The 20,967-nt window shown below is 34.4% G+C and overlaps 1 protein-coding gene across 1 annotated transcript in view; it reads left to right on the top strand.

Moving 5' to 3' along the window:
- Nucleotides 1-20,967, top strand: part of Tudor-SN (Staphylococcal nuclease domain-containing protein 1) — a 112,290-nt gene that overhangs the window by 8,210 nt on the left and 83,113 nt on the right. The window lies entirely within an intron of this gene.

Below are 20,967 nucleotides of genomic sequence, written 5' to 3'. Positions count from 1 at the left end.
CAAAAAACTTTCCTTTGAGAGGCAACTTTAGTTTTTGGGAAAGAAAAAAAAAATCGCAAAAAGACAAATTTGAAGAACATGCAGGACAATTGAGTACACATACTTATTTTCGGAACATGGGTGGTTCTCTGATTGGTTATTGAATAATGAAAAGATGCATTGTCATGCAATACAAAACATTTGGAATACGTTTTCCAACTGAATAACGTAAGATTAAAAGTCGTCTGCTTAATTCACAGCCATTTATAAGTTTACTCGGGCAATTGCAGAATCATTTTGATCCTGAGCTTGTAAGACAAACCTAATATCACTGGATTTAAACACTTCTTTAATCTTCCGAGAACATTCCTTCTTTAGCTCATATTCCAAGAATATTAAGTGAATACAATTATTGCAAAAGAAATTGAATATTTATTACTACGGCTTGGTAGTTTACTAACGAGTTAACAAAACTTAAATTCTGCTTTTTGTGTCCAAGAATACAACAATATTTTAAATATTTACAAATAAAATATTAAATTGGAGATTTAATTTGAGCCTCACCATTTGCCTAGCATTTGAAGATTGTTAAATACTAATTGTTTGTTGCGAAGTCTAACCAGGCTGCATGGTTGGTTTTCGTAGTTTTCTAGGTTCTCTTTACAAAGGTTCTCTATGAAAGTATCTTAACCAAATAGCTCCCATGTTCTTTCTATGTTCAAATAACCAACTAACCTAGTTTAAGCGCGATTTCCAAGTGAAGTTACTAGCAAAACCCGAATACTCGTTAAAAATAATGTAGCCTTCCAATCGGGAGTAATATGAAAGATACGGCGCCAATAATTGAATTGCTTTTATGGTGCGCGGTTTCTAAACTAAGATGGTCATTCCTTAATTAAATATAATTGATTTGTAACTTCTACTAGAGCTGACGGTAAGAATTGAAGTGCAAATAAATACAGTAGACTCCCGATTATCCATGCCTGCCGCACAAAGTTTTTTTTTTTTTTTTTTACGAGCGTAAAGCAAAGAAAATAAAAATGTTCACAAAACTGAGCGAAACGTTAAATTTGCTAACATCGTGCTCATTTATAGCAAAAATATCCCAGGCCTTCTCAGGACCTTCTCCTCTGATGAGTAATTGATTTCTTACTCACCCTTGCAGTGCCCACTCCACCGCCCTCTCTCGTCTTAATCTTACTGACACGTCCACTTCCTCCCACTCACCATTGTTAGTTTAAGCGTGATAGTGTTTACGAACTGGTCGGAGTTAATTTCTTATCTTTTACTGTGTTCAGTGCTTGTGCTTTTTGGTTTTGTGTTTTTCTTTACCGATTTAAAATGTCAGGAAAATGAAAGAAGGTTGTGTTGACGATTGCGCAAAAACTGGAATAAAATGATGCAAAAACAAAGTTTAAAGTTGTAAAAATAAACTTTCAACAAGTGTAGCAATAGAAGCTCCCTAAGGTTATGTGCTGTGCAGACAATGAAGACAATAAAAGGTTTTAAACTTAACCAATTTATTAACAATATATATATAAATAAAAACACAATGAATAAATCTAATCAATATCAGGAACTTAAAAATTATAATATAACCATTATCAAGATTTTCATATATTAAATAATATTTTACCTCATCTCCAAAATACTGGCATTCAATACGCGAAAAACGTATCCTAAACAGAAATTATGCGGTTTTAATGAAATTAACTACACTATCAATAAGTCCATGCTTAATGGTCAAAAAGGCACCTGAAAATTAAATTAAATCCTTGAGAGCACTTAAAACCGGCCTAATGCCGCTCACTGTAGTTAAACACGAGGAATCGCAGCTTAGAAAAACATCGCCGCTAACTTATGTTAAATGCCGCCTTCATGAAGAACATGGATGGCACCCACGGCAGTCACTCATATCGTAGCCTGTTTTGAGAATCCAGGAAAAGTCATCTTGTTGAATGGAACCACGAAACTTATCCAGGAAAAGTCATCTTGTAGACTGGAACCATGGAACTTATCCAGAAAAAGTCATCTTGTAGACTGGAACCACGGCACTTATCACCGGACTGCACGCATCGCAAGACGTCTTCCAATAGGGGCTGGAAACTGCACACCAAGGAGGAGCCAAGAAAACAGGAACTAGAAGGAATGAGCCAGAGCGACGCGAGATACTTATACCTGAAGTAGACATGACGTCATCTCACGGCAACCAATCAGCTATCGACACGACTCGGCTTTCCAGATGACGTAACATCAAGTTTCGTTTTTGCATCTTAATTAGGCTGAAACAGTCCGTTCTTAATAAAAACAGTGGCAGTGAAAAACGAAGAAGTAACTACTATATCCCTTTAAAATAGGAACTAAACCTAATAAATATTTCAAGGAGGAGGGATGATGCAGAAAAAGGGTTACAATAAGTCATATTTTCTAACAAATGCCCCCCCTCCCCACATCATCATCTCAGACCTGAAATAAAACTGAACGCCAGTATCTTTACAAAATTCAGAACAAAAATAAATAAATATCACAACTCCATTCAATTCAGAAATTTTTAAGAAAAAATTTTGCTTTGGGGACATCTTATCCCATTTTTCAAAATTTTACCATAACAAGAAAGTCCAACATGTTGCAAAACAATACAAAGACATACGTATGATCATACATTCAATACATTTACCCAGGGCCCTGGTCAATCATACAACATTCTACACTATACAGTTTTACATTATCTAATACTTATCATAATATGACTTATAACATATTATTTTCAACTAAACAAAACTCTTAATTTAAAATTAAATACACACAAAAACAAGTTTCACAAGAAAATTGTTCCACAAAATCTTATCAAGTTATGCTTAGTCAGCGATTTTGTCATGGGATCAGCCAGATTATCTTTGCTTGGAACATATTTTAGATAAAAAATTTCCCTTTTCAATAGATCAAGAATGAAGAATAGTTTTACATCTATATGTTTTGTCCTTGAGTTTTCAATGGGTGATTTTGTAAAACATAGCCATGTTATCCGCAAACAATATAGGTTTTGAAACATAGTTACTTGCAATCTTAAACTGAATACATTCATCCATAATGTTTTTAAACCAAACTAATTATTTTGCTGATTCAGTCATGGAGATAAATTCAGCCTCCATAGTAGACAAACTCACTTCCCTTTCTTTAAATGTATGCCAAGATACAGGTGATTCTTCCAACAAAGCTATTTGTCCACCAATAGATACCATATCATCCCTACTTGAAGCAAAATCCGAATCTGAATATATATTGAGCTTCAGTTCCTTGCATACCAGTTTAAGTTTGTGATGTCTGGTATTGGAAACGTATCCTAAAAGTTTAAGTAATCATTCCCAGTGAAACTTACCAGGATTGCTTTGAAACTGAGAAAATATATTAACAGCATAGGCTATATCCGGACGAGTACGATTGCAAAGAAACGAGAGGCATCCCAAAACATTTCTATAAGGATAATTCATCATTTCAGTCGTTTCTTCTTGTGTACTGGAACTTTGAGACTTTGAGTATTTCACACCTTTAACTATTGGAAGGGAAGTAATTTGTATTTTAAAAGACTTGAATCGATCAACTATGTCTTCTATATATAATTGCTGATGAATCAAAACACTATTGTTTTCATATTCAAATTCCACACCCAAAAGCTTTCTTGTTTTACCCAAAATTTTCCAATCAAAATGTGAATTCAGGACTTTTAATATCCTTTTAGCCTGAACTTCACTTTTTCCAAACACAACAATATCATCAACATAAACCAACAGAATGACAAAATCTTTAAAACGATAGACACAATTACACCACTCAAACTTGGTAAACACTAGGTTAATTAGTGTTCTATCCAACTCGTAGTACCATAATCGCCCACTCTGATGCAGACCATACAAGGCTCTATCTAAACGACACACAAAAATTTCATTATCTCGCTCTACAAAACCCTGAGGTTGGGACATGTAAATTTCCTCTGATAAATGAGTGTAGATATAGGCACTTTTTACGTCGCACTGTATATTTGCCCATCCAAGGTATGCAACTAAAAGAGAGAAAAAGAGCCTTATTACTGAAAAGTTGACTACAGGCAAGTAGCTTTCATCATAGGTATCGTATTTAATTTGCCGATAACCCTGAGCCACTAAACGAGCTTTAAAACGAACAATGTTTCCAAATTCATCACGTTTAATGTTGAAAATCCACCTGCAACCTAGTGGAGTCTTATCTTTAGGAAGTGGAACAAGATGCCATACCTTATGCTTTTGCATGTTGGCCATTTCCTCTTCCATTGCCTTTATCCATTTATGCTTTTCTGTGGATTTCATTGCCTGGTTATAAGTGTTCGGAATTGAAACCTCTAGTCAGCTATCTTGGGTATATGACGTTGAAGGAGTGCCAGTTGAGTCGATTTTACCACTATAAGTACTGCTTTCCTTGAAATCAAACAAGGTAGGATCGTACTGAATATTATGCTCAGTGCAATACCTTTCTACATCATTTGATGATCGTAGTCTTTGATTAGACCCCCTCTCAAAATAGTACACATCCGTACGAGTGCCGTCTGGCCTTGGAACAGGTTTATGAAGCCAAATTACCTGTCTCAATGTAGATTGAGTGTCAGTGCTAGGTATAGAAGAGGGTACACTGGTATCGATTCTTTCCTCTATTTCAGGAAAATAGCCAACTGGAGTATCAGTAGATTGGAACTCGACCTTCTCTTCAGATTCCAAATCAGGAAGGGTGCCCAGCGCAGCTACACTGCCACTTCTCTGCATTCCAATTGACTCTTTAAAAGTAGCATTTAGGGTTTTTACTACCTTTTGTTCATTTTCCAACCAAATCTTGTACTCTTTCGTTCGTACACTGTATCCAATCCAATCGGCCCTTCGTTGCCTTTGGATCAAGCTTAGTTTCTTTTAGCCTTTGGAATTCCCACATAGGCAATCGTTCCAAATGCTTTAAGGTGACGTACTGATGGTTTCCGCTTAGTATACAATTCGAATGGGGTTCTATCTTGGCCCTTATGACAAATTCTATTAAATGAATATGCAAAATACATCACTGCATCTGACCAAAACTCAGGACTCATTCCACTATCATGTAAAATTGCACGTACATTGTTGAGAGCTGTCTGATTGAATCTCTCACAAACTCCATTTTGTTCCGGAGTATATACGTTTGTAAATTTGTGCTTTACACCATTTTTATTACTATATGACCTGAATTGTTCATTGTCATATTCTCGTCCATTATCAGTCCTAAAGTATTTCAACTTAAGGTTCAGAGATCTTTCAGCACGTGCTATAGGCCTTTTAAATACTTCAAACACCTGACTTTTCTCTACAATGGGGTACACTACCACATAACGAGAATGTTCGTCAATAAAGGAAACGAAATAACGTTCACTATTCCTACCTGGAATGTTAATAGGTCCCCATACATCAGAAAAAACCCTTTCAAGCGGTTTCTTCACTTGAATACCTTCTAAGGGTCTATAGGAGATTCGTCTTTGCTTATTGATTTGGTAATGTTCACAAAACAAAATAGGTGAGTGCTTTAACACAGGAAGACCTCGAACTGAATGTCTCTTACTAGTCCTGACAATAGCACCATAATTTATATGACCAAACCGACTATGCCATAATTCACTATTGTTATGCTGAATTATGGATGCCTCAAATTTCACAGATTTGCCCCCCTTTTTCACTATTTTCGGGAATACATGATAGTTACTTCCTATCAACTTAGCCTTAAACATAGTTTCATTTTCATCATTAGTAATTTTAATTTGCCCATTTTTACCATAAAATCTCGCTCCATTGATATCCATCTTAGGTCCCGATATTAAATTTCGTCTCAGTTCAGGTGAGTATAAAACATCTTTAAACAAAATAATTTTATCCCCAAATTTCATTTTAACAGTACCTTTCCCATGAATTGGAAAAGTTGCCCCATCAACAGCTTCTAGCATATTCTCATTCTTCACAGGAGAAAAAGTATCGTACAATTCACGATTTTTACAAAAATGATGAGATGTAGCAGTATCGAAAATCCAACTATCATCATTTTCCTCCAAATTGTTAACATTAGCTTGAGCTATAAAATGGGACTGAGCATGGGAATTATTTTTACCTTTACACAACTTGGGTTTATTCTTACACTTAGGGGATGTTTTATTACTACTAGATACAGCTGAGGAAACAGAAGAAGCAGGCGAGGGTGATCTGGAAAAATTACCTTTCATTCTACAGTATTTTTGAATATGACCTGGACGGCCACATTTATAACACTTGATCCCTTTAATCTGCTTAAATTTAGGTTCAAAGTCAGTACTTTGAACTTCTATAGTCTTATTGGAATTTTCCCTATCTATCTCCCTTAAATTAAGGCGCGTTTCCTCTGCTAGTATTTCCAGTTCAACATTTTTAAATATGAACTTTTCATCTGGCCACCTCAAAATATTCTGAGCTACTTGATGATATTTTTCTGGAAGGAACCTAAGAAACTGAAAACATATGTATACATATCTTACAGCCTGATTAATATCAGCCAATTGTTCAGTTACCTGTTTTAATCTAGAAGAAAAGAAACTAAGACTTCATTTGGCTTAATTTTACAATTTAAGAACTCTGAAAACAAGGACATATGTCTAGATCGATAATCTGGCTGGAAATATTTAGCAAGTGTATTCCATGCAATTACCGGGTCATCAATTTCACATATTAAGTTTCTATATTCAGGGCTTACATTCATATAAATCAAAGATAATGCCAAAAGACTTCTGTTTTGATAGTCGGCAAGAATTTCTTTTGTAATACCCTTAACATCATTTAAATCCGGACATTTTTCAATACCTTTAACCAAAAGCCATGCATTTTTCTCATTTAAGACAAACTTCATATCTTTAGACTATGAAAATAATTACATGCATCAAGTTTAGCAATATTATGCATAACATTAACAGTAGCCATATTTGAATTTCAACGAAAACCGCCTCCCAGTCTCTTAAGTCCTAAATTAATTTTTTTTTTTAAACTTCAAAAATCTGCACTAAAGATAACTCAGGGGCTGGGCCCATAACCAAAATGATACAAAAACAAAGTTTAAAGTTGTAAAAATAAACTTTTAACAAGAGTAGCAATAGAAGCACCCTAAGGTTATGTGCTGTGCAGACAATGAAGACAATAAAAGGTTTTAAACTTAACCAATTTATTAACAATATATATATAAATAAAAACACAATGAATAAATCTAATCAATATCAGAAACTTAAAAATTATAATATAACCATTATCAAGATTTTCATATATTAAATAATATTTTACCTCATCTCCAAAATACTGGCATTCAATACGCGAAAAACGTATCCTAAACAGAAATTATGCGGTTTTAATGAAATTAACTACAATATCAATAAGTCCATGCTTAATGGTCAAAAAGGCACCTGAAAATTAAATTAAATCCTTGAGAGCACTTAAAACCGGCCTAATGCCGCTCACTGTAGTTAAACACGAGGAATCGCAGCTTAGAAAAACATCGCCGCTAACTTATGTTAAATGCCGCCTTCATGAAGAACATGGATGGCACCCACGGCAGTCACTCACATCGTAGCCTGTTTTGAGAATCCAGGAAAAGTCATCTTGTAGACTGGAACCACGAAACTTATCCAGGAAAAGTCATCTTGTATACTGGAACCATGGAACTTATCCAAGAAAAGTCATCTTGTAGACTGGAACCACGGAACTTATCCAGGAAAAGTCATCTTGTAGACTGGAACCACAGCACTTATCACCGGACTGCACGCATCACAAGATGTCTTCCAATAGGGGCTGGAAACTGCACACCAAGGAGCCAAGAAAACAGGAACTAGAAGGAATGAGCCGGAGCGGCTCGAGATACTTATACCTGAAGTAGGCATGACGTCATCTCACGGCAAGCAATCAGCTATCGACACGACTCGGCTTTCCAGATGACGTAACATCAAGTTTCGTTTTTGCATCTTAATTAGGCTGAAACAGTCTGTTCTTAATAAAAACAGTGGCAGTGAAAAACGAAGTAGAAGTAACTACTATATTCCTTTAAAATAAGAACTAAACCTAATAAATATTTCAAGGAGGAAGGGGATGATGCAGAAAAAGTGTTAGAGTGGTTAGCTCAAGTTCGAAAAGAGGGTACTCCTGTAAATGGTCCTATCATTGCGGCGAAAGCAAAAATCTTTTTTGAGTTGTTAGGCCTGAAAGGAAATTTTGATGAGTCTTCTGGCTGGTTGTCTAAGCAGCGACATGGAATTTGAGAAATTGGACTTCGTGGGGAGAAATTTAGTGGTGTCCAACAAACAGCCGATGATTTCCACCATGAATTTGAAGAATTTGTTTTAAAAGAAGAGCTATCTTTTGAACAAATTTACAATGCCGATGAATCGGGAATTTTGTGGAAATGTCTTCCCACTTGCACTTTAGCATTTGAAAGTGAAAGTAAAGCGGCATGTCATAAAAGCAGCAAGGAAAGGATCGCTAGCATGTCTTGTAGTAACACTACTGGTGGACATAAACTTAGACTTGTTGTCATTGGAAAGTAAAAAAAAAAAAAAAAAAAAACCCGGGATCTTACAAAGGCACAAGGATAGAAAATTTGCCCCTTGATTACTTGAACCAAAAAAAAAAAAAAAAAAAAAAGATTGATGAACCAAAACATTTTTCAAGAATTGTTTGGAAAAAATCTTTGTTCTTCAAGTGCGTAAACATCTTAAATAAAAAAACCTGCCTGAAAAATCTGTGCTATTTGATCGACAATGCACCTTCTCACCCAGCAACAAGCTTGCTAAAGTCTTCTGATGGACAAATTTTTGCAAAGTTTCTCCCCCCAAACATTACTGTGCTAATCCAACCCATGGACCAAGGAGTCATTGCAACAATGAAGTGAAAATACCAAACCAATCTGTTAATGACCAAAATTGAAGATGGTTATGATCTGAAAGAGTTTTGGAAACACTACACAATCTTGGACAGCATCTGCGATATTGCATTTGCATGAGACTCGGTGAAACCCTCAACCCTCGTAAAATCATGGAGAAAACTCGTGCCTAATGTTGAAGCCAACAACAACCTTACCCCTTTGAGTTGTGAAGAAGAGAATGAAGATGTAGACACGTCCACGGCAACTCTTGCCGATATGGTGAAAACAGTTCCGGGTGGTGAGAACGTCGATGTTGAAAACATTAATGAGTGGTTGGAATGTGACGTTGCTGAACCTGGCTTCGAACGCTTGACAGATGACAAAATTGTGAAGAAAGCAAGGGGAGAGGCCGAGAATGAAGGGCAACGAAGTGAAGGCGAAGAAGAGCCCACTGTGCAGATGCAGAAGATTCACGAAGCGGCTTTGCAACAAGTCGACGGACTGCTAAGCTATTTGGAAGAACAAGACGATGGGGAGTTGGCCGAGAAACTTATACTACGAAAAATGCAATCTCGGATCAAGAGAAAATGCTTCTAAAGCAAGAAGGAAACACAAATGACTGATTTCTTCAAAAAGGTGTAGTTTTACAGTTATGCTTTTGTAATTACATAATACATTACAGTATTAAAACAGTACATATGTATTAATTTTTCTGTGTATCCTTGATGCCTCTTGTAAGCACTTTTCTGTTATTAATTAACAAAATGCATTTTAGGTTAGTTTTGAGTGATATAGTAAAATATTAAGCGTTAGTTAAACATTTCCTGCTGTTTATTTTACGTTTTATTGTACATAAAACGATTTTTCAAAGTTGAAATGACTGTTTTCTCTTTTGCTATACCCGTTTTTAGCCTTTTTTAGATTATCCGCCGCGGCCGCGCCACCCAATTCTGCGTATAATCGGGAGTGTACTGTAATATCGTGTGCAATCTTGATTAATATAAAATTAGAAATATTTACATAGAAAAATATTTGCATTCGAACAGAATGTTTTCTGAAATATTTGCAATTACTTTATAAGAAAGATTTATTAATAACAGTAATAATTACTTATTATATTACTGATGATTAGAATTCAGTTCTTGACAACTACATTCTAAATTAGAATTTTAAGGATATAATGAAAATACGCTATGCTAAAAAATACATTTTAGGATAAAAAGAGTCGATTTTTTTATGTTTAAACACTTCTTAAATTCATTTAATAAACATCGTACCCTCGTTGTTAATTGAATCCAGAATGTTGGGTGTCGTATATATAATTATTCTTACTTGTGCACAGAACCTGCTGACTTATCCAGCCATTAAGTAACTGCAGATCATTTCTACATAACCATTGAACTTCCATTAATTCGTTCTCTAGAGGGTTGTATGTTTATATCATAATTTTAATTTGTTTATATAATAATTATATCATAATTTTAATAATAAAAATGATTATTCTGAATCTTATGTTTCTATAAAAATATACTGTGCTTTAAAAATATAGATGCCAGCTGCTCTTTCAGCCACTTCGTAAGCAACAGCTTGTTTAGAAATAATTATGCAGTTAATGTCATGAAATATTTTCATAAAATTCAAATAAACATGAAACGAAAGTTCTCAGTTCGATTTAAACGAAGTTAAAATAAAGTAGCAGATGATAAAACGCCAAAGATAAAAATTTACTCTTACAAATATTTTTTAAAAAAAAGGAAGAAAGAGAGAAATTAAAATAGTTAAAAATTTGAATAATATCATCTATAATTTACAAAAATAGCTTTTCATATAGTATAAATAAATATTTATTATGCATCATTGAGGGGAAAAATATCATATAATTAATTCTCCGTAAAATTTTATTTAAAATTTAAGGTTAAAAATAGCTGTGGCAATTCACTGTAACAAAAATCCATAAACCACACTTGGCATTATTATCGCTAAAAAAAAAAAAAAGATGCCAAATTTCAAAATGCGAAAATATGTAAATTCGTATATATCTTGGAAAATTTTGAATAAAAAAGTCTAATTTTTTGCAGGTATGCTTAGAAATATACCTACTTTAAGATGATGGTAAAACTTTTATAGGTTATAATTCAAAATCTTTTTCGAAAAATTTATAAAAATTATTTAAAAATAAAAATTTAAAAAATAAAACACAAAAATGGGTAAATTTTATTTGGGATGAACCTAAATTTCGAAATGTGAAAGGAAAAATCAAAAAGGTTTAGTAGAGAAAGAGATATTAATAAATATTTGCCAAATTCAATTAACATTGAGGAGCTAAAACTTTGAGAGCTAATATTTTAAAAACTATTACGATTTCTCGTACGATTTTTACAAAACTTGGCATTTTGGCATAATTTGAGTCGTAGAATTGAAATATTGAAAAAAATGGTATGTTATTTCAGAAAAAGTCCGATTTTGTGTCAAAATACCTAAGTTAGAATAGTGCTATACTTAAATCTAATAAATATCCTAAGTCACGCTTTTGAGACATGAAAAACGCAGTTTTTGACAATCAGCCCAGTAGAACAGGAGATAATACGAGGGCCATCCAGGAAGTAGATTACGTTTCCGTCTGTGTCCGCTAGGGGCGGGGCTAGCGCAACCATCTTGGGGTCAGAGCGTTGCGCAGCTCAGTCTGCATCTAGCCGTGCTAGTGAGAGGTTTGTGCTGTGCTCCGTTCAGATACTGTGACGGTTTGAAATGTCTGCGTTAATTGAAAATCCCGCGAGGTGCGCTCAGTAATAAGGTTTCTGACTGCAAAAAACTGTAAACCGATAGAAATCTATCGGCAGCTTCGTGAAGTGTATGGGGACAACATTATCACTGAAGGTGGAGTGCGTCAGTGGGTCATAAGATTTCAAAATGGCCGAACCAATGTTCACGACGAAGATCGAAGTGGGAGACCCAGCATAGTGACCGCCGAACTTCTCGAAAAAGTCGATGCTAAAGTCCGTGAAAATCGAAATTTCACAATAACGGAACTTTCTTTGAGTTTTCCACAAATTTCGCGAAGTTTGTTGCACGAAATCATCAGCGAAAAGCTTGGTTACCACAAGTTTTGTGCAAGATGGATTCCAAAAATCTTGACAGAGGACCACAAAAATCAGCGAATGGCTGCAGCGTTGAACTTTTTGGACGCTTACCATAAGGATGGTGACTCTTTACTCGATCGCATCGTTACTGGTGACGAAACATGGGTGAAACATGTGAACTGTGAAACGAAATTGCAATCAATGCAGTGGGGGCACACAAGTTCTCCCCAAAAACCCAAGAAATGCATGCAAACAATGTCAGCAAGGAAGATGATGGCGACTGTTTTTTGGGACAGAAAAGGTGTAATTTTGGTGGACTTCCTGGAAAGAGGCACTACAATAAACTCTCAAAGGTATTGCCAAACTCTCCAAAAACTCAGAAGAGCAATTCAAAACAAGCGCAGAGGAATGTTGAGCTCTAAGATCTTGTTGATTCACGACAACACCCGGCCCCACACTGCAAATGTCACTCGTAAAGTTCTTGAATCTTTTAAGTGGGAGTTGTTTCCTCATCCGCCGTACAGTCCCGACCTGGCACCGAGCGACTTCCACCTATTCCCAGCAATGAAGAAGTGGCTGGCTATGCAGCGTTTTGATGACGACGCACAGCTGCAAGAAGAGGTAACGAAGTGGTTGAAGGCGCAGGCGGCCGAATTTTTCGACGAAGGAATTTCCAAGCTCGTACATCGCTACGATAAATGCCTTAATTTGTATGGTGACTATGTAGAAAAGTAGTATTTGAGTGTGGCTTTCATATGTATATAATAAAATTTGTTTCCTATACTTTGTTTATTTTTTTATTCCAAAACGTAATCTACTTTCTGGATAGCCCTCGTAGCACTGTCTCATTTTTTTTTTTTTTTTTTTTTTTTGAGCAGTGTACCAGTTATAATTTGTTCATTTAATACCATAAAGATCGAGTGATGTGCAACTAGGCAGGGGTTCCGAAAGTGGTATTAACAAAGGGCTACATAATGTAATGTCTGCTACTGTTACAAAAATAAAGTCAGCTTAGATCTACTAATATTCAGAGTATTACATACAGTTTTGTTTTAATGAGAGTATTAATGACAAATCATTATATCTTATGAGGCTATGAGGTTTTTAATGTTGAAGCAGCACAGTACGAAAAGAAAATATATCGACTTACCTTATTTAAAAATTTCTGTTTGTTCATTATTTGTCTCACACAGAATTTATTAACAACATCCAAAAACTGTTTAAAATTATCTGAATTAGAATCTGTATACTGCCGTCACCACAAAAATTCACAAAAGTAAAAATAAAAATCTTCCGTACTGCCGGGAGAATTTCTTTTGAAAATCCCTTTTTATTACACCGCACGTACCTTCCATAGTGTTGATATGATTGTATTGAAGCTCCGGTTTCCAAATCCTTAAATCTCACTGTATAATTAACTGAGAGGTGAACGAAGCCATTTAAATCTTCGTTTACGCCCCAGTCAATCGATGTTTTCCTTCCCATTCGTTCCAAAGCATACAGAAACTTGGGTTAATCATACCATCAGCAGGCATTTTATGGTGTAAAGCACAAAATAAGCAATGTACTTCCTAACCAACATCTGCCCACCAGTGGCCAAGCGGTAAAGTCGCTGAACACTGGTAGTTCGGTCCGAGGTTCGAATCCCGCGAACGGGCTGGCTGCATGGGCCTTTTCGTGGTTTTCCCCATGTGTAACGTGTATACGAGCCAGTTTCCGTTAGAAAGTCCTCCACGAAGGCATCCCTCCCCTTAGACAGATAGCCCTTGAGGCTTTGCCGTAATTAAATAACGTAACGTAACCAACATCTAACACATAAATAAGCCATGAGAAGTATTTTCCCAAGTCAAAATCACAGCAGTCATGCATTACAACCAATCGCGTCAAAATAGGGTTTCCATAACATTCAATGTAAAATATTGGGTTGGCAACTAAGTAATTGCGGATTTTTCTTTGGAAAATCAAAGACAATTTTTTCATGGAACTAAATAACTTTATTCTGTAATGTATTGCCCATTTTGATCGATCAATGACCTTGTGCCATCTTTCAGGTAGCATCATAATCCCACGTTCATAAAAATTCTGGTTTTTATTAGCAAAAAACTGAATCAGGTACGATTTGACATCATCATCATCATTATTGAAATTTTTACCATTCAAGGAGTTTTGTAAAGATTGAAACAAAAAGTAATCAGTTGGTGCAAGGTCAGGACTATATGGTGCAAGGTCAGGACTATATGGTGGATGTGGCAAAACATCCCAATCAAGCTCCAATAATTTTTGCCGAGTGACCAAAGATGTGTGTGACCTTGCATTGTCATGATGGAATACAACACCTTTTCGATTTGTCAATTCGGGCCGCTTTTCTCCAACTGCATTGTTTAATTTCATTAGTTGTTCAATGTAGACATCAAAATTGATCGTTCGGTTGGGTGGTAAGAGTTCAAAGTAGACAATTCCTTTGTAATCCTACCAAACTGATAACAAAACCTTCTTTTGATGAATATCAACTTTTGATGTTGTTTGAGTTGGTTCACCTGGCCTGCTCCACGATCTTTTCCGCTTGATATTGTTGTAAACAACCCATTTTTCATTGCCAGTTATCAGTCGTTTTAAAAATGGATCATTTTCATTACGTTTCTTTAGCAAATCGCAGCTGTTTATGCGTTGCATTAAATGCGTTTCAGTTCGTGAGGAACCCGTGTATCGAGTTTTTGAACATAGCCAAGTTGCTTTAAGTGATTTTCAATGCATGTATGTGATACATAAAGCTTCTCTGCAATCTCACGTGTTGTACTGTGACGATCCGAATCGATTATAGCTTTGATTAGGTCGTCATCAACTTCAACTGGACGACCAGAGCGTTTTTCATCTTTGAGTGAAAAATCACCAGAACGAAATTTGGCAAACCAATTTTGACACTGCCGTTCTTTTAAGGCTTCCTCACCATAAACAGCACATAACTTTTTATGAGATTGCGATGCATTTTTTCCTTTGCGGAAATAAAAAAGCAAAATATGACGAAAATGTTCCTTTTTATTTTCCATTTTTCAATGAACGCCAAACGAAAACTACACAACCAATCAAAAAACTTTTTTTACTGATTGACAGCTGAATTGCCAGCTATCAAATAACAAAATGTGTTTTACATTTGTACTACGTCTGCAACTCTAAAAATTCAACTGAAGCCATCTATGAGTGAAATCTGCAATTATTTAGTTGCCAACCCAATAGTTGGGTTAACATAAATGAAACAGCAACTTGGTGATAATCCAATGGTTATCCTAAAATATAGACTACCCAAATAAGTAATTATTCACATTTAGCTAATAAATGCTGTTTAAATTCAGTTTTTTGGAACAGCTGCAAAAAGCCACGCTACTCGGGTTAATATATAATTTAAAGCTGAATTTGATTCTCCTCACTCATCTGATTTTCCGTGTTTGCATTTTTCCTTAATGTTTTTCATTAATAACTGTTTTATATTTACTAGCACTATTGCAATATTTTTTGCTGTCTTTGTTCTCTAAAGTTGAAAGTGTTTTACCAGATTTAGTGTTCTGGTGTTTTGCTAACATTGTTTCCCATTTTATTACATTGTATCCTAACATTTATACTGTTATCGTGTGTTTCCTTTAAATAATTACTTAATTTGCCTTTCTAGTGTGATTTTTCTTAAACAAATCCTAGGATTTGACTGATAATACAGGCACAGTCTACACTGAACAAAGCCAGTAGGCAGACAAAAACTCTGTAGACTAGAAATTCATGATGGATAAATATAATTCGTATAGTCAAACAATGATATATGGCTGTTCCTTTCTGAAATCCAGTTTACACTGTGAAAGCTCGATTAGCTGGCATTCAGTTAACCAGAAATCTCAAGTAATTGGAATATTTTAAGAATTTTAGAAACGAATTTTCCGACCAAAATTGAGTAAATGAGATAACACCGCTATAGAGCACATTATGTTATTAGCACATACACATTGTCGTCAGACTATGTGATTTAGCAACAGAAATGAATAAGCATGATGTTATAATGCTTTCTTAAGCATATTGCCATAAACCCAATAAATTCTTGATAAGCCAGTTAAATTTTTGTAAAAAAGAATACAAGTTCTGTTTTTCATCACATTTGAAATTATTAATATTTGTCGTCATCTTGCATGGGACAGCGGATGTGCTAGAAAGCATATCATCTGCCAAAGAATATAACACTATTATTTGTACTACAGTACAATGTCTTTAATCCGGACGTCCATAATCTGGAATGATCTATAATCCGGACCTCAAAGCTACAAACTTTCTGCGCATACGTAGCGTTTATACATGCTCATAATACCCTTAGGCATGAGCATAATACCTTTACGCATGCGCGTTCAATGTATAAACTAGGCTAAAATTATCTAGTTATGTATTTCAGTTAATGTTGCAGATTGCGTTGTTCCTTAATCTTCTAATTGGATTCAGCTTATTATTTTTTGCAGACTGTTAGAGCAATTTTATAAAAAGTAAGCTTGAACTTTCGATTATGTCAAAAAGAGTTTCCGATTCTAGAGTTGCCAAAGGATCTACAAAGCGAAAGCATGTTTCAATGTACCGCTTTCGATAGTGAAGAAAATGACAGAGAAGTTACTGAAAACGAAAAAATTTCTATTGACAAGTTAGTCGGTATTCTCGACACAGCAATTACAGGACTTGAACAGTGGAACTGAACAAGAAATTATGTCTGTTTATAGAATTAAAGAGAAAGTATTAGCAGAAGAAACGAAGCAATTTAAACAACTTAACATTGAAAGAAATGTTTAATAAAGTAAACAAATAAATATTAAGCTTTTTTTGCAAATTTTGATACCTTTTATGCTCTTTATTTCATAAATTACAGTTTCGTATATTTAATTTTATAATTTCTGCATGCCATCTTACCAGATTTAAATTGATGATCTATAATCCGGAAAAACCCCTAATCCGGAATCGCCGAAGTCCCGACGAGTCCGGAATAAAGACTTTGTACTGTAGTTATATTTTGGAAATTATGCAGTGAATCATGAATATTATCGAATAGAAAACTGTGCAGAAAAGTTCACACTAACATGATTGTGGGTTTGGGCGGAAAGCGGTGACTAATCAGAAGTGAATCAAGAAGCTGTATTTTCTGGACGACCGCAGACCACACAAGTTGGATTTAACATCAACTTTTTGCTGCTTGCTGCCTCAGTTTCAGGCATCTCGTTTCAAATGTCCAGTTTATACCACAGTTTTTAAATGATTACACTTTCAAAAATTCTTGAGGAAAATGAAAAGTCAAATGGACTAATTAAAAATGCATATTTAGTAGAATATCTGGATAAATTATTTAAAGGGAAATTTTTCAATTTTATTAGCAGTAATAAACCTTAATTATCAACCATAAATGATATATGGTTGATAATTTTTACAGAATAATCTAAAGCAAAAGATTGTTGCGAGTAAATAGTGATGGATTTCAAAATCCAAGATTTTGAATTTTTCTTAAAATCTATCTACATCAATTTTAAGGCTCAAGGCTCTTTTTGCCTAATGGATAAAACATTGGCTTCCGGAATTAAAGCTAATGGAATCATGTCCCCAGGGGGGCGTGTTGTAATGGAGTTGTGTTTAAAAAAAAGTATTTACAGAAAAATTTATTGCTGCTTTCAGAGTAGCGTAGATGCTTCTTCAGTTTCCTGAACTTGAAGTCTGAAAACCATCTTTCCACACAAGACACATTGGTATGGAGGTAACGCTCAGTAGAAAGTGCAGCTGATTTTAGGAACTTGTATTGCAGGTTAAGGCCTTGCTTTTCTCACCTTTGATAATGGTGCAAATACACCAATTTTGTTATTTACTGCAAAATTTCCCCCCCCCTTTTTTTTTTGCACAAAAGGAGCTTGCATTTATTTTTCATTGATTATAAATGTAATTTTTGCCTTCCATTTGGCATGGTGTGCATTATCCTTCTTTTTGACAATGAGCCTTTAGCACAATTCATAAGATGATCTGACTGCTCTCATCTGATTTTATTTCGGCTGACGTGAGACTAGCAAAAATATTATAGCATGTTGATGCACACTTTACTCTTTTTAGAAATGTATCTTTTAATAAATTCTAAATGTATACTAGTTACTCATGACAGTATTCAAAATAACATATCTGTTCTACAAGGGGTAGGGTCCTTGACCCGGGCACCCTGGTGCTACACCGTTTTCCCAGTGTGGCTAGCAAAAGGGGTGCTAGTATTAGTATAAAGTTGTTCTTTTACCTCAGAAAAAAAAAAAAAAAAAAAGTTCTTAATTTTAAATTAAATTGGTGATGAGTAAACCATTTGTTTAAAAAATTTAAGAAAATTATTATTTATACAGAAAGGAAACTCGCTACTATGTAGCTGATTTTATGGAATACTTTTAGCCATTTTAATGGCTTCATGCTTATTTTTCTCAACATGCATGACTACGTTTTAAACAACTTATACATGAACTTAACCAGAGGTTTAATTTTGATGCTAATTTTTCATTTCATTTTTTTGAGAACTTTTGTATGAGCATTAGCAAATTTACTAATTGTGGAATTCAGTTTTTAACACAGAAAAAGTATCTAAAAGTAAAATGCAGTAACTTCACCGAGTTTTAGATAAAAGTGAATTTATAAAATAAAACTTCAGATAGCGGTTCTTCATCAATATACAAATGACTGACTGAAGTAATTACAGTTAAGTTTAAGATAAAAAATATGTTCATAAGGCAGAAACTAAAACTGTTTTTAAATTTCAGTTGTTTATTATCTTAAAAATAACTGTTTCTTTTTTCAAGTGTGATATTTAGTTTAGTAATGCTGTAAAGCCTACATATATTTAAACAAAATAAATGTTCTTACTGCATTGTTTAAACCAATTATATTAAGGGAAGTTCATACATCATGCAAAAAATTTTATGCTACCCCATGAATCTAAAATTGAATCGTGCAATTATGAATTTTTAATTCTCATTCAACCAAATTCATAAATAAAGTAAATTAGATATATACAATGATCCTTTTCTGAGCAGTTCTATTCATATATTCCAAACTATACTATTCTGTAGTATTCAGACAAAGATTAGTGTTCTACTTTTGAATAAATGGTTCAGTGAGGGCTAGAAATTCATCAAATTGATGAGGTGTTGTGCGAAAGTAATTAAAAGAAGTTTCGATGTGTTCAAGCGCATTTCTTCAATTAAATTATTTCCATCTCCTTGCTGCAGTCGTCTCTCACATATTAATATAAACCACTGCATTTTGCTTCTCTTACATAAATAAGTTTTAATCTACCAAAAATTAGATCCATTATAATTAAAAAATGTAACTGTAAAATGTTAAAATACCACACAATTTGTTTTCCTCAAGTCTCCAATATAAAGAGCCATCTAGCGTGCACATGACAACTTTTAAAGTGAAAGTTTCTGTGCTAGTAAGAATTGACATACGTGGAAAGCGTTTTGTTTCTGTATTTCTGCTTTTTGCGCCAATGGACCAGTGTGAACGCAGCTAAAGAGTGTATGTGTTAATCTTGGGTCACAAATGGACGGGATTGTTTCAGCTGTATTTTGAGAGCCTCAAGATTACAGAAACTAGAGCTCTTGGTCCCCAGTTACAGCATTTATTACTAATGAAAAAAGAAAATTCTGTACTTTTGGTATATTTCATGATTTTACATCACTCAAAGAAAGAACTAAACAAAAACATTTTTTAAATAATGATGGTTTTAGTCAGAGCTGCATTAATTATTGAGCAATATAAACTGCTGCTTCTAGGGCTTCAAGCTAAAAGGTGACAGTTTTTGGGAATAAAAAGTGAGCAGTCTGAATTTACTTTTTTATGGTCAACTTCTACCTACTTTTAAGTCAACAAAGTAAAGAATTATAAAAATTGGAGGCTCAGTTCTATCTTAAAGGAAGGCATCAGTTGGTCTTAATCAAGGTTTGCTTTAGTTTGTAGAGCCATTTTTTTGGGGGGGGGGCAGGAAACATGAAAAAAAAAAATATTTATGCAGGATTCATTTACAAATCATCCAGTGCTAGTTGATCATGCTACCAGTTACAGCATAAGAGCAAGCGGCTGAATAGTGCAATAATTCCATACTTCACCAGGCTTTGTATTAGTGGCAAATAAGTAAATCTATGTATAAATGTACCACAAATTCTAGTAGCAAAAACATAATAATTTTACATCCTGCATTATGGATCACTGTACAGAAGCTGTTGATTACTTCTCCATCTTCCTTGAGACTCATCACAGAAAAAGGAAACTGACTCTAACATTACTCACAAATGCAGAGCTGAACATAATTTTACAAGAAAAGTTGTAATTTTAGTAAATATTTCTTTAAATATCAAAATGTTTTAGGTACATTTTATTTTTATGTTGCCATTTACCATTCAAGACAAGTTAAACTTTAATTTTTCTGTTATGCAGTTACCTACAGTTATTTCACTTGGAGGTAGTCAGGCTTTTGCTATAAGAAGAGGATCCTTGGGCATAAGTTTTGGAACCACGATTTAAACTGATGATATAAAATACGATAATTCCAGATTTTGGAAATTTCTGAAGTCCCAACAATTCTGGATCTTGGAGTTTGTTCTGTATGAATTAGTACTGAATATTATTTCAGTTAATATCAATTTTTAATTTTGCTATTGATGTTTTAAAAATTTTATCTTAATGCAGGGTTTCTTAAACTGTGGGTCGCGACTCCCAAAGGGCAGACTTGCAGCGGGGGTTGCCAAAAAATTTAGCAGTTTTGATATTTCTTTAGCTTATTATAATAATTTTAAAATTACCAAATATTTTTACACAATGTATCTGAAAATAGATAAAGGTAAGACAATACAAACAAAGAAAAAAATGAAAACATTTCGACGCATTCTTTTTATAATGTAAACGTTCATTTTCCTTGCTTTGCACGTGACGCTGTCATTTCGTCTGTTACTTGTTTAAAATT

The sequence above is a fragment of the Stegodyphus dumicola genome, chromosome X1 (genome assembly GCF_044657685.1).
Source record: "Stegodyphus dumicola isolate Sdum_Otavi_A_Nest chromosome X1, ASM4465768v1".
Classification (NCBI taxonomy): domain Eukaryota; kingdom Metazoa; phylum Arthropoda; class Arachnida; order Araneae; family Eresidae; genus Stegodyphus; species Stegodyphus dumicola.
Note: the sequence above shows the minus strand (reverse complement) of the source record. Positions and strands in the feature narration are given on the sequence as shown.